The sequence below is a fragment of the Chelonoidis abingdonii genome, chromosome 2, assembly GCF_003597395.2.
Source record: "Chelonoidis abingdonii isolate Lonesome George chromosome 2, CheloAbing_2.0, whole genome shotgun sequence".
Classification (NCBI taxonomy): Eukaryota; Metazoa; Chordata; order Testudines; family Testudinidae; genus Chelonoidis; species Chelonoidis abingdonii.
The window spans coordinates 258,916,894-258,931,661 of NC_133770.1; the positions used below are offsets into that span (position 1 = coordinate 258,916,894).

The following is a 14,768-nucleotide window of genomic DNA, read 5'->3' on the forward strand; positions in this document are numbered from 1 at the left end:
TTTGAGCGCTCGGTCCATTTTGAGAAGCATCTGCAGATTTCACAACCTTCCAGGACATGCCCCTCACTGAAGGAGAACAGATCTCTTGTCTGTGGTTCACAGACATGACTGCCTTGCAGGACAAGCAGTTCTTAAAGCCCAGGGACTTGCCATGGTCAACCATAGAGGCTGGTACTGCCAGCAACTGCAGGGAAGGATGATTTCTCTCTCCCTGACGCCCACACCCCGCTCAGCATCCCGTAGACCTAAGTAAGTAACACTAAAGTAGAGGTAAATCCTGAAGGGAGTTGCTCCAACATATGCCACAGGCAGTGAGAAGGAATTGGTGTGATGGGGCAGCTCAGCCCTTTATACCCTCACAAAGCATGTGAAGAAAGGAAGGGTACGTGTGCCACCCCATTAGATACTGCTGACTAAGAAAATTCTCCAATGCACGTGCACTAGACTTGCATCCACCTGTACTTTTTAGTGTCCATACTTCTTCCTAGGAAGTGCTAACACTTCTTATCTGGCCAGAGCATGTCATTTGGCAAGATCACCTCGGAGGCTTTTTTATGTAACAAATAACAGGTGCAAGATAACGGATGCACACAATAGAGTTAATAAGTAATATATCTGCATACAACACAGAGGCAGAAATATTTTGATTATCTAAAAAAGCCTACACGTTGTGAATTCCATTCAAATACTCCTTATTTACATCTACCCTTTGCAGCGTGTCACCGGAGGCAACAAAATGGAACAAAAAACAGTGCTTGCTTCATCTGCACTTTCATGCAGGGGCAGCCAAACTAGTGACATCCTATCAATCAAGGCTCCACTGAGTTCTGAGAATGACTCTTCAGAGAGGTCAAGTTTTTAAAGAACACAGCACCCATGTTGAGAGCAAATGTTTAAGTGAGCTCAGCTCCCATTTAGACATCAAAATTAGTGGTCACATTTTCAAGAGAACTCCGTACATGGGGTGCTGCGTGCTTTTGAGAGCCTGGTCCTTATTTAGGTGACTAAGTGGGAGATGGGCTGTTTTGCAAACCTGATCCCAATTGCGATTGCGGAGTACTTTTTGAAATTTTGCCCTAACTGCTTCACTATGGGTGGTCAGATTTTGTACTAGAGATGACAGCAACTCATTTTCTACATAATCTTGTTGTACGAATATCCTTTCTGCACAACCGTCTAGCCATCCATGAAGATTGAAGAGCCATTTGTATAGTAAAATTATTTCATACTGCAACATTCTATGCGTCACTGAAATGCCTCAGAAAACTTTGGCGGAATGGTAAGCCTTTCTAGAAAGGAAACTGCACCTTCTTAGTTCCCAAGCCACCTTTGTTAAAGTTCCCATTGCAGAGTAACTTTCAATTTACACCTGCTGGGGAATAAGCGCTTGATCAAAAGCCTATTGCAGTCAATGGGACTGTTTCCATGACTTCAATGGGCTTTGAATCAGGCCCTAAATTCAATTAGGGTGAAAGTGAATTGTACTAAAAAGGATTACATTTGCTGGGAAGTAAATAGGAGAAGAGAGGTTGTGCATGAGCTGAAGGATGATAACATCAAGGAAGGTTTATGGTGACATGCTCATCACTTAAGTGGTACTTTTCATCACACATTCATGGATAACTAAATTTGGCACTGGAGTTGCTGGCAATTAACAACTTGGTAGGAAAATCTTTAACAATGTTTTAAATTTCAGATCAAGTTTATTTTAAAAGTAGCATATCCATTAGGGTTGCCAACTTTCTAATCCCTGAAAACCGATTACCCCTTGCCCCACTCCTTCCTCCGAGGGCCCTTGCCCCACTCCTTCCTCCGAGGGCCCACCCTGTCCTGCCTCTTCCTCTGAGCCCCGCCCCCAGCCCTGCCTGTTTCTGCCCATCCCATCACTCATTCTTCACCCTTGCCCCCGTTGCTCACTCCACCATGCCCCAGGATTCACCTGCTGCCTGCAGAGCTGGGCTGGGAGGAGCTGACGCAGAGGGTCAGCCCCCAGATTGAGAAGCTGGGGTGGGGAAATCAGGGCACAGCCACGTGCAGACGTTACACACACACACACACGCCTGGTCCGGGAGCCAGACAGTTCTCTGTTAGGCTAGGGGGTAGGAAGAGCAGCAGCTGCTAAGCAGAGCCATTCTTCTAGGCTCCTGCAGCAGCCAGTGACCTCCAGGGGAGTCCAGTCACTGCAGATAACTGGACTTTTAGTATCCGGTCAGCTGTGCTGTGCTGACCTGACTTAATGATGCCAGTTTCCCCTTTCGACCAGACATTCTGGTAAAAAAAAAAAAAACGGACACCTGGCAACCCTAACATCCCCTAACTTTTAAGAGAAGGGGCACAAAGTTTCAAATCCTAAATCCAAACTGGTTTTGAGTGTTAGGTCCTCCACCAAGAAAGCAGCATTTTTTTTGGAAGCCACACATGTTAAATTGACTACAACTCTCACACAGCTTCATCAGTGTCATTCAAAATTTAAGATTTTTTTTCCACGCTGAGTTTCAGGGAAAAAAAAAATAAATCAGGTCTAAAGGACGTTTTTGTGTGGCCCCAGCTGATGGAGCCAGTAACCCAGGAATTGTTCTTGCATAGGGGGAAATCCCTGAATGGCAGAATCAGTGTAAGGCTCTGTGCCACTACTACAGTACTTGCTGCCCTGTTCAGGGAACACAGAGGGCCTGGCCAGAGTGGCACTGCTTTCCGGTTCTTACTGGCTGACCAAAAGGCCCCTTGGGGTCATGGTCACCAGGCACAAGTTATGACAGCCCTTGGCACAGTCTAAGTGGAACTAGGACACAGTCATAATTGACTTGTTTACGTTATTCAGTTAGACCTAACCATAAACAATATTTGCCAAAGCATATAATCTTAGTACAAGACAGATTAAGACGGGGTTCTCAAACTGGGGGTCAGGACCCCACAGGGGGTCGCAAAGTTACTACATGGGTGTTGCAAGCAGTCAGCTTCCACCCCAAACCCCACTTTGCATCCAGCATTATTAACGGTATTAAATATATAAAAATGTGTTTTTAATTTATAAGGGGGGGTAACACTCAGAGGCTTGCTATGTGAAAGCGGTCACCAGTACAGAAGTTTGAAAACCACTGAATTATGAGGATCTTTAAAACTCAGTAGCCAAATGTACAAAAGAAGGGTATAGACAGGTAGCAGGGATGTCAGCAAGCAGCTCAGGAGTTTAGTAGTGGGATGCAGCATCCTTCACCACAAAAATTGCCGTAAGGGCTGATACTGAGTGCATCTGAGCACTAGTAACTCTTATCGCCTAACTATGGGCCTAATCCATTGCAGTCAGTCTTAGCAAAGAGGTCCATTCTCCATATCCACTGAAGTAGGTTCTCAATTCTTTAGGTCAGTGTTGAGATACATTGGCAGGGAAGCAGGTAGTGCTACACTCGTGGTCTGTGAATAAACTGCAAGCTTCATTTTCCAGCATCTTTTGCAAATATTAAATATACTTAAAGTTGTGACATTAACCAAAAAAAAGAAGAAATTCATGAAAGGATTTGAGCAGACTGTGACCCAAGAATCTCTTAACCTGGCAAAGGGGTTACAAGAATATCCTGATTCTGGTTCACCATTTGAGGTCTCAAATGAAAGCTGGGAACACACAGTTCATAAAGATCATTGTGAAATGTATGCATGAATTGTATACTGAAAATATATTCTTAAACTCTGTATCAAGGTATTACTCACCAGCAAAAGTGAAAAACAGGTTATTTCAGATAAACATTTATCTCTGTCCTGATGTAAATTAAGCATTGTAAGCCAACACAATGGATACCTATTTGCATACAAAGTCAAATATAAACAAGGAAGTGAAATCAACAGAAAAGGAGCACACAGGAAAAAACCAGACATGTGCAGAGGGATGTTATCCTATCTATGAGTAACCTCAAAATTCATTGCCTTTATCCGTAAAACAGAAAGAGACACCAGGGTATCTGTATAAAGAAAGTAAACGGACAACGTGTTTGTATTAATGAAAACTGGGGACATGGGCAGCAGGTAGACCCCTCCTTTGGGGAGGCTACCTCCTGGCCCTACCCCTTCCACATGAGGCCCCGCCCCCCATGGCCAGAGCAGCCTCCTCCCTGTTTCCCCCACTAAACTGGAGAAGCCTTTATGGGCTAGCCAGAACTGCAAGCCCCTTTCCCCAGCTGCGCCAGCAGGCTGACCTAAGCGGCCCCAGCAGTGCTGGTGGGCCGACACGCAGGCTGGCCTACCTGAGCCCACAGCCCCTGCCACCTGAGCCACCCCAGCTCCAGGCCAGCCTGAGCAGCCCCAGCTGGAGAATGAGAAATGTGGCACACCTCCCCCTCCCGAAACCCCCAGATGCTCAATGGAAGAACGCTGAGCATTTTGTGTGTGCCAGGCAGGTTCCAGGGTGGCAGAGGAGGCAGTATCTGCTACTCAGCTTCATTAGGGTTCATTAGTAAATTCCTCAGATGCCCCAGAACCTGCATAATACTAAGTAAAAACATGCAACCCGCATTCTGCAGTAGTGGCTGCACTAGGGAAGGCTGAGCTTTCCCTAGCCTATTGTACCTGCTGCCTATGGCTGGGTCTCAGCCAGCCTTGGTTGGAAAAGTGTTAAAGAGAATTTTGGGTGAGAAACTTTTTTAGACAGGAATTTAACCTGTTCCTTAAGCTTAGTCCCTTGTTATGGTTTTGTTTGATACAGCCATTTCCCCCCACCCCACCCCCCGCCCATATCGGTGTACTCTATCACCTGAATTTCTAGTTTTTGATAGTAAACTTATTCTTGTTTTCACTATAACGATATTTGAGTGCTATGGTGTTAAGCAAAGTACTGTTCTGTGCTGAATATTAAAAGTTGGTGTCTAGTCTTCTTTTAAGTATAGCAGGCCTAGTAATACTATCAGTGTTCAGTGGATAAGAGGCTGGACACTGCAAGGAATGCTCTGAGTATGGGGGGTGTTGATGTGTGACTGTTGCTACCTGTACAGAGAGCGAGGTCTGCAGAGACCTGGAAAGTAGTGGTTATGTTGCCAGAGACTGTTGGTTTTATAGAGCTAATCCACAGCAAGCAGAGACAAGATTCCTTGACACTAAGGGCAGGAAGTGGTGAGGATCCTCACATCATCACATATACTATGGCAAAACCATAAAACTAACCAGATAATGCAGTGACAATGCTGGTCACTTACTGCTCCAACCTTTGGATCTCTAGCAATAGATTTGGAAGTCTGAGGTTTCTGCTTTGTAATTGAAGTCTTAGAGATTACATTATATGAAAGAGACACTGGGCTTAAAAATGTCTTTGTTACTACATGTATTAGTTTATTACTGAGTTAAATACGTGAAATTACTGCTGCTGGTCATGTTTTGTAAGGGCACTCCTGTAAGTTAAGCGTCAATTAAGGCTTTGGTTGACTAGTTCTAGTGTTACATATAAAAGGTATCAGGTCTGTGACAGCACATGGCTGCCCACTTTAGAACAGAGTTCTACTCCCAGATTTACCAGCCATTCTTGTCACCAGCATTTTGGCCAAATCAATACAAGAATGCATCTGAGGACATTAGAGGGTGCAGAGGTTTCATGAGACTTTTTTTTTTTTGTAAAAAGAATGCACCAGGTATAGCTATATTTTTAAGAGAGATTGAAAACTGGGTGATGAAGCAAGATCACTGAGGAGTAATGGATCTGTAGATTTTTCCATTATGATATCATTGAGAGCCATTATGTTTTTCGTAGAAGTTCCTCCTAACTTTATTATGCTTTTAATGTGTTTAAAGTAAATGCAACTCATTGAAAGATTAACTCAATTCACTCTATTTGACAATACAAAGGGCTAACTTGTTAGTATCAGTACAGTCTTGAAGTACCTTTTCCAATGCTGTTACATGATATGTGATGTCTCTTTTCAAAGGAAACTACTGTATTTTTAATTAGAACAATAAGACACAAAATTCAATGCACTGAGAATAAGGGCAGGAACACTATTTAATAAGACAGTTTATTCTTTTCTTGTTACTATCAAAATGGCAATAACCTAGTTAAAATTATTAGCAAAAGTCATTTTAATATCTTCTTTTATAAGATTTCATTGCTAATTCTAATACTTTCAAGAAGATGAAAGTTCTCTTTGTAAAAATCAGTGTTTCTGCTGCTTTGCTCACTGAAGTAGAGATGTGTCCATTTACCTAACTTCTTTTCTACTGGAAAATAAAATCAAAGAAAACGTTTGTGGAAATTTTTAGGGAGTTAGCCAAGGAAGAAGTAACATTACACAGTGCATATATTTCATAATATTAAAACTAAGGTGTGGTGTGTTGGACTTACCTCTTTGAGCGCCCCCTAGGATCCGGACATAGTACTACCCTCTTCAGCTCCCAGGAGGCTGTCAGCCTACTTCTGTAGGTCTTCTGTGGCTCAGCCCACTGGCCAGATCACAGAGTCCAAAACCTTTCCAGGGTACAGTCCCTTCTGATTCTGGGCCAACTATAAACAAAACAGTTTCTTACCCTTTGCAGCTAAATTTCCTCTCCTGACTTGGGTCAGCAGGATTCCCTCTGAATTCCTGCTGCTGATTATAGCCTGGGACCAGACCGGGGCCCTTTAGTAGCAGTCTAGGGAACATCCTTCCTCACTCCTCTGGCTCTGGCCACAGACTGACTTGCTGACAAAAGGCAGCTTCTTTTATTTCAGTCTGGTGGGCCTTGATTGGGCGTTGCTGGTTCCCAGTCCTTCTAGCTGCTGGAGGACCAAATCTCACTGCTTTCCAAAATGGCTACTCTTCTAGGTAAGCTGGGAGGTTGAATATTTGCTGTTCTTTTCCTCTCAAGACTGTTTCCTAGGGCAGGATGCAATGGAACAGCCAGTCAGGGGCTTCCAACAGAGGGCTGTGAAGGCCTGGTACCCCTGGTCACAAGGAGTTTTAAATCCAACAGGAATATCACCGTTACTTTACTTTGTGACTGAGTTGGGAATAGGAACATAAATATTACCATTATCTTATTTTGTGAATAGGATCAGAAATGTTATTTTTAATTATACTGCATTGAAAATGTAAATAATGCTTTTCAAACCACAGAATAAGGGCTTGTCTTCACTGAAAATTTAACTCAAGTTAATGTTGCCATTAACTTGAGTCCCATACACACCCACCCACCCACGCTTCTCTTTAGTGTGATGGTGCTTTTAAATCCAGTTGCCTGGCCAATCAGGGGGTAGAAGCTACAGCCTGAGTGACCATAACACTAACGCTATGTTTTAATCATGGGTATTTTTAGTAAAAAAGTCATGGACAGGTCACAGGCCGTGAATTTTTGTTTACTGCCCGTGACCTGTCCATGACTTGCACTATATATCCCTGACTAAAATCTTGGGGGAGGGCCACGGGGTGGAGGGGGAGCGGGAGAAAGGGGCACCGCGGGTGCTAGGGGGGCAGCAGCGATGCGCGGGCTTTGACCCTCGCTGGCAGGATGGATAAAAATCAATGATTTAAAAAAAAAAAAAAAACCAGATTTTTTTATTTAAGCTGGATTTTTTTTTGATAAAGTGATTTTTGAGGAAAAAACCTAAGGATAGTTTTAGGAAACATTATAGCTCAGATATCTCATCATGGAATAGAGATTACAAATTCTAATTCTATAGTATGAGACAATATATTCATGTAATTTTAAAGGAAAGTTTTGTAAACGAGTTCCAATAGTTCATGGATTAGGGACCCAATTTTACAGGTTCCAGGGGCTTCTGTATAGATTAATCTTTCTATCTACCCAATGGGATTCAGTGCTCAGTCTAGAAGATACCATCAGAGATGCTTAGTTTTGCAGTTCTCCAACTGTAGATGTGTCTCCAGAGATAACATGCTTGTTAACAGCAAAAATGTTTTAATAAATAAATTAAATAAATAAATAATATTTAGGGGTGAGAAATAACAGACTTGACCCTTATTGTCCCTCTACAAATTTGTGTACACAGAGTCAATCCCTTACCTCTCTGTAAAAGGGCAAAGTTTCAAAAAGTTCAATGAATAGAAGATTGTTGAGGACGGAATAAATCTGGACAAGGAGAAGAAGTCTGGAGATAGATGTGGGAAGGGAGGGACAGGCAGCAGAAACAAAAGTGAAACTGGAATATGCTGCTCAAACAGAAGTCTTGAGGTCTTTCTGAGTGTAGCCTTCATTGATTTGAGATCTACCATACCTTTCTCTCACTAAAAGGGAAAACCTGGGCTGTAAAAGAGACCCAGTTTGGGAATATTTTAATGAAGTTCTTCAACCTGTGGGTAAGCCAGGCATGCATGCAAAATGCAAACAGTGCAACAAAGAAATGCAAGGCCTGGTTGCCTAAATGAAACAACATCATGAGACGTGTTCCTTCTCAGGAGGAAGCTGCGTTGAAGATGATGAAAGGAACACATCTGAACATGCAGGATCTTCAGGTTGGTATACTCTACTGTCTGTCCGTCTTCTGGACTATTCTTGAATTCTCATCTTTGAGCAAAAAATATAGTTGTTGCTCTATGGTACTATCATTTTAGATGCAATTGTGATAAAAAATAAATAGCTGAAATAGGCAGATCTTCCTTTTACAATTTCACCTTTAATGCAGTACTGAGTGTCAGTGCATGTAATGAGTAATACTAAATGAGCACTATGGTAATAATAATTAAATAACTGCATTGACTTATTTTGTTTAAGAGAAGCCATTCTCAACATACAAGATTCTGAAGACTATCCATCTTCAAGATCACCATCATTTTCTCTAGTTTCAGAGTTATCTGCCAATGATAGTGTTTCAGTCACATCATGTATGTCACATAGTCACAGTATATCACCTGTAGCAAAAACAAAAAGAAATCTCCATCAACTATAGATAAGTTGTGATAAGAACCAGTAGATTACAAAAAGACGTAATTGATGAAAGAATTGCCAGGTCTGTTGTGCAACAAACTCTCCTTTCTGTATGATTGAGAACCCATACTTCATTGATATGGTTCAGTCATTAAGACCAGAATACTGTCCACCCAACAGAGCAGATGTCGCAAGCAAATTGCTGGATAAAGTATATGAAAGAGAAACTGAGCAGTGTTCAAAAGGTCCAGAGGGTAAAATTGTTAACTTGAGTCTTGATGGGTGGAACAATGTCAACAATGATCCTGTTGTATGTGTTTGTGTGACAACAGAAGAAGAGAATGTCTTCCTTACAGAAACAATTGATACATCAGGAAATGCACACACAGCAGAATACTTACAAGAAGTAACAGTAAAAGCTATAACAAACTAACTGTGAAAAAAAATTCAAATGTCTAGTACGCAGCTTGGTCACAGACAAAGCTGCAAATGTATCCAAGATGAGAAGAAATTATTTAGAAGAGAGTCCCAAGCTAACAACATAGGGTTGTACTGCTCATTTGATGCACCTCTTAGCCAAAAACTTCAGTGTTCCAGAAATAAAGGCTAATGTTGAAATTGGAAAATACTTCCTTAACAACCACTTTGCTGCAGCTGCTCTGAAAAAAGTGGGAGGAACCAAGCTAACTCTCCCAGAAGATGTGTGACGGAACTCAGTAGTGGACTGTTTTGAGCACTGTATCAAGAACTGGTCTAATCTGATGACAGTTTGTGAACAAAATTGTGAAAAAAATAGATGGCACTGTCACAGCCAAAGTTCTCAACACTGGGCTTAAGAGAAATGTTGAACACCTGCTGAGTACCCTGAAGCCTATTTCTGTAGCCTTGAACAAAATGCAGGGAAATAGCTGTTTTATTGCTGATGCTGTTGAAATTTGGAAGGAACTGAGTGAGATCTTTAAAAGAGAAATATGCAATGACAGAGTTAAATTATAAGCATTACAAATGAATGGGGCAAGCACTATCTCCAGCACATTTTCTTGCAAATATTCTCAACACTTGGTACCGGGGTCAAACCTTAACCGCGGAAGAAGAGGAGTTGGTTATGACATGGACATCCAGCAATCATCCCTTCATAATGCCAACTATAATAAACTTCAGAGCTAAGGGTGAAACATTCAAGAAACATATGTTTGCTGATGATGTTTTAAAGTCACACCAGTGAACTGGTGGAAGTCACTTAAGCACTTGGATTCTGAAATTGTTGTAGTGATAGTCTCACTTTTAACAGCACTAGTTTCTTCATCGGGTGTAGAAAGAATATTTTCTTCCTTTGGACTAATTCATTCCAAATTGAGAAATTGTTTAGGACCTGAAAAAGCAGGAAAGCTTGTTTTTCTTTTCCAGATTATAAACAAACAAGAAAATGAAGGTGAAGACGACTGGGTTAGCTGCAGAATCCAATATTTTAAGTTTCTCACGTTGACCTGGCTGACACAGTCTATTTTTAAATTCATTTAACTATTTGAGTTAAAAACAAAAACAAACCTGATTTTAAGAAACTTGAATGTTTAACTAAATTCAAAAATTCATATATGCTTGTTTTGTTAAAATATTATGTTTGCTGTTGAAGAAAAAACATCCAGAATACATAATGCTGATTTAGTTAAATAAAACAGTTTAAATGTCTGTTTTGTGATGCTCTCCTCCTAATACAGCATGGCAAGAAAATCCTCCAAATATTAATGATTAACCTGTTTAATTGGAGATATTTGTGAAGTCATTGGGAGGTGAACTATCTGCTTCAATTACCTTTGGTAAATGAAATAACCAAACAATCATTCATTTCCTGACATAGCTGTAAAAGTAAACTAAAGTTTTCAAAATAAATCACTGTTTAAAAATGTAAGTTTCATTTTTAGAAGGTACACACTATACATCTATCTCTGAGTTGTGAAGAATATGCATTAAAGTTATAACAACCAACAAAAATGCACTTTTATGTAGAAATCCATGATTAAATCGAGTCTTCCTGACTAGTGATTTAAATCAATTTGATTTAAATCAAATCCACCCTGCCCACTGGTGCTGGGGGTGGAGGGGGAAGTGGCAGGCTTCCTACCCAGCTCCATGGCTCCCTGGAAGTGGTGACATCCCTCAGCTCCTAGGCGGATGCGTGGCCAGGCAGCTCTGTGCGCTGCCTCCGCCCTGAGCACTGGCTCTGCAGTTCCTATTGGCCAGGAACCGTGGCCAATGGGAGCTGAGGGGGCAGTGCCTGGAGGTGAAGGCAGCATGCAGAGCCCCTGCACCTCCATGTAGGAGCCAAGTGATGTCACTGCTTCCAGGGAGCACCCCCCCCTCCACCTGAGGTAAAGCACTGCCCAGAGCCTTCGCCCCCTCCCAGGCCCCAATCCCCAGCTCTTAGTCCCCCCACCCAAAATCTTGCTGCTGTTGGGGGAGGAGGGTGCGGTGGCCCAAGACTGCCCTAGCAACAGCCAGTTTGTCTGGCCCAGGGGCTGCCAAGCTACTCCACACTGGCTGCTGCAGGAGTCACAGAGGTCCCAGAAAGTCATGGAATCTGTGACTTCCTTGACAAACTCGCAGCCTTAACCATAACTCCTCAGGAGCTAATATGACCACTCTGCAGTGTGAATTAAGGCGAGCTCCACTTGAATGCTGGTAGTCCTCTAATGCCTTCCCCCAGTGTCCTCTGTGTACCCAGAAAGGGCAGACACTTTTTCCCACAAGTCACTGGGAAAGTATAGCATGCCTCATCTTACAGTAGTGCAAGGAACCACAGGACATACTCCCATAAGTCTTAGTGCCACACACTAATGAGTGCAGCACTAATGTAGATACAGAGGTTCAAGTGTTATTTTACAATGTGGCTGCTCGAACTTGTGCTAGGCTAACTTGAGAAGCGTAACTCCAGTGTAGATAACTTAAGTTAACGCTACACTGAAGACATACTCTATAACAGTGATACTCAGACTGAGGCTCCCAGCTGCAAGTGGCTCTTTAATATGTCTCTTACAGCTCTTTGCAACACAGAATATTAAAACACTGTGTAATTTAATTATTAACCAGTCTAAGTTACTAATGAATCAGGATGCTTTTACTATATTATTAACCAATTGTAATTGGTAAAATAATAATACTTGGTCAGTCATTTTGCTGTGAGTATATATATATAAAATTTTAAATAGTTTCCCTGTCATACTGTTTAAAATATTAATATATAGTGCTATAGTAAATAAAGCTATGAATTCACACTACTGCAGCTCTTTTGGGTAACGTTGATCGCTAATTTGGCTTCTGAACCAGTGAAGTCTGAGTATCACTGGCCTATAACAACTGTTCCTGCCCCCAAGAGTTCATAATCCAAGGCCCCAACCTGTAATATGACACAAGGAACAACACTGAAGGTAGTGGTGGGTCATCTCAGGTGAGGTACTAGAGATTATCAATTACAAAAACTAAAAAGAGAAGAGTTGATCAGGAGTAAACAGATCAATTTTGGATTCATAGGCATAATCGCTGCGTCATATAGTGTACTGATCACAGGAACGAGTGCTGTAAATTTCTGAATTCTAATCCTGGCTCTGCCACTGGGTTCTTGTATAGACTTGAACAAATCACATACAGAAAAATTTTCAAAAATGGCTAAAAATTTTGTCTCTGTTTTTGTGCACCCAATCTCAAACACAAAGGGACCAATTTTTAGACTTGCTGAGGATCCCAGCTCCCACTGACTTCAAACAGAACTCAATATTGCTAACCTCAAGAGATAAATTAATGAATCAGACCTCCCCCACCCCCATCATGCGGGTTTTTTTAAAATAAAATCATGGTCTTAATCTGTCTTTAGACTTTTTAACTTCCCTCTATTCTTCTGCCAATGCATGTTTTATAATTTCAGGTTGAAAAGTCAACCTTTAATGCAGACAGAAATGCACACCACTCCTTCAGAGCCCAGATGGAGGCTTCACTTACCTCTCCTCCCTCTCCTCATCCCTGAGGTAAGGGAGGCCATGTATTTCCTAGCATTGTCTTATTGACCCCCCAGCAACATTTCTTTGCCTCCTGCTGCCCTGGCACTTCTTTATCTGGGACTCAATGGCACCACTTGTTTGACTCCCCACTACCCTGGGTCTTCTCCACCTGGCGCCCAGCAACAGCTTTTTCTCAACTCCTTCCTCCACTGCCCCAGGGCCTCCTTTGTGCTCTAGGACCATATCTGCAGGGAGGGCTTAGTGGCAGAGCTGCTGTCATGTCCTTAGCCCAGAGGCTCTTGCACACAGCTCTACCTTCATTCCCAGCCCTGCAAATGGTGGGACCAGAGTTGCTTCTTGTGTCATTGCAACAGCTCCTCCTGCAGGCGGCAAAATCCGTGATGCACGATCATTTCGTGAGAGCTGGCAACAGTGCGGGGGCTGCTTGGAGGGCACTCTCCTCTCCCAGTACCCCCAGGCTGGGGAAGCAGCCATTCTACCCTCTCCATCTCCTGTCCCGTCACTATCCTTTGCGGCCCCCACACCTACCTCCACAATCCCCTGCTCCCCACTCACCTTTCACAGTGTCGCCGTTGCTCCTCACAATTCCTGGCATGTCCCGTCTAGCCCCCGGACCATGGTGTGGCACAGCTACTGTACCTGAGGCCATGGCTTCACCCTCTCTGAAAACAGCGGGACGTAGCAGCCAACTTTATTATGGGCAGCCTCTCTCCCGATGCAGATAGACTGTAGAGAAATGGCAGCCATCTTACTTGCTTCAGCCCCATTAGCAGTAATAGGAGATGGTGGCCATTTTTAATAAGGGAAAATTCGAGCGTTGGGGGCCTTTCAGTATATTTTCATGGGACAGGTGAAAAAAACCAAACCACCACAGCCACCAAAATTGCTAGATTAACAATCACACTGTGAGAGTTGTCAGCACTGAGAACTGTGAGTACCCACTGTTAGGAGCTGACAAAGAGCTGCACAAAGGAAACCATTTACAGTGCACACGTTTTATTGATTTTACAAGAGCTGTGTGACATATTCTTGAGTGCCATCTACTGGCACCTTATCTATTCTCTATGTACACACTGATAGAGCTCGCTGGTAACAGTCCACACTTGCAAACAGCAGGCCCAATATGCCTCAAACGGAGCAACTGAAAACTCTTCTAATCTGCATAGGTTTTAACACCATGCTCATTACTGTAGCATCTGCGCACCTTCCAGTAGTGCATTAAGCCACCTGAATACACATCTATCACACATTGTTTAGTCTCTCATCCTTTCCCCAGAGGGAGAGGAATCTGTAGAGAAGTTTCTTGTAGGAGTGTGTTGTCTTCTTCTTAGATATATAGCTATAGATATATACACACACATCTGTTGCTATGTGTTTATATAAGAGAAGGCATGATCAAAGAAAAGAACTTGCACTTGGAGTGAAAGGTGGTGAGGTTTGTGATGGTCCTTAGCTCCTGGGGAGTTCATGGACTGCCCCAGGAGAGAATTCTGTCTCCTGCACAGAAGAGCTCTACTCTTATTGTAGAGAGGTCCACTGTGCCAGACAAGCATATCAACCACAGTCTTCATCCCAGAATTTTAGATAATCTTTTAGATGTTGTGGACACAGTTCATGGAGTGCTTTGAAAATAAAGACTAAGACCTAGAACTTAATTCAAGGTACACGAAGTTTGTGAATACTCCCCCACCTCCCATTCTCTTAAGTTCTCTGTCTCAGCTTCCCCATCTGTACAATGGGGGTAATGATTCCTTCACCCTCATCAGGGATTAGAGACAAAGAGGGTGAGATGATATTATTTAGTGCAGTTCTCAACCAGGGGTCTGCAGAACCCCAAACCCTTTCAGCAGGGCCATGGGGCCCTGCAGTTGAAACCAGGTGCCCCAACCCCTGGCACTCCCTCTCCCCCATGGGGCT

The 14,768-nt window shown here is 42.7% G+C and overlaps 1 protein-coding gene across 3 annotated transcripts in view; it reads right to left on the reverse strand.

Annotated features, from left to right (window-relative positions):
• The window catches only part of TP53INP1 (tumor protein p53 inducible nuclear protein 1), a 79,136-nt gene extending 65,578 nt beyond the window's left edge, over positions 1 to 13,558 (reverse strand). Inside the window, exons 1-3 of one of the 3 annotated variants that reach the window (XM_075063114.1) lie at positions 13,407 to 13,558; positions 8,706 to 8,822; positions 6,320 to 6,478 (exon numbers count right to left, since the gene is read on the reverse strand). The gene's annotated coding sequence lies outside the window, so the exon portion shown is untranslated. Of the gene's footprint in view, positions 1 to 6,319; positions 6,899 to 8,705; positions 8,823 to 13,406 lie in introns of all 3 variants that reach the window. The other 2 variants (XM_075063113.1, XM_075063112.1) reach the window with 2 other exon arrangements.
• Positions 13,559 to 14,768: the final 1,210 nt, after the last annotated feature.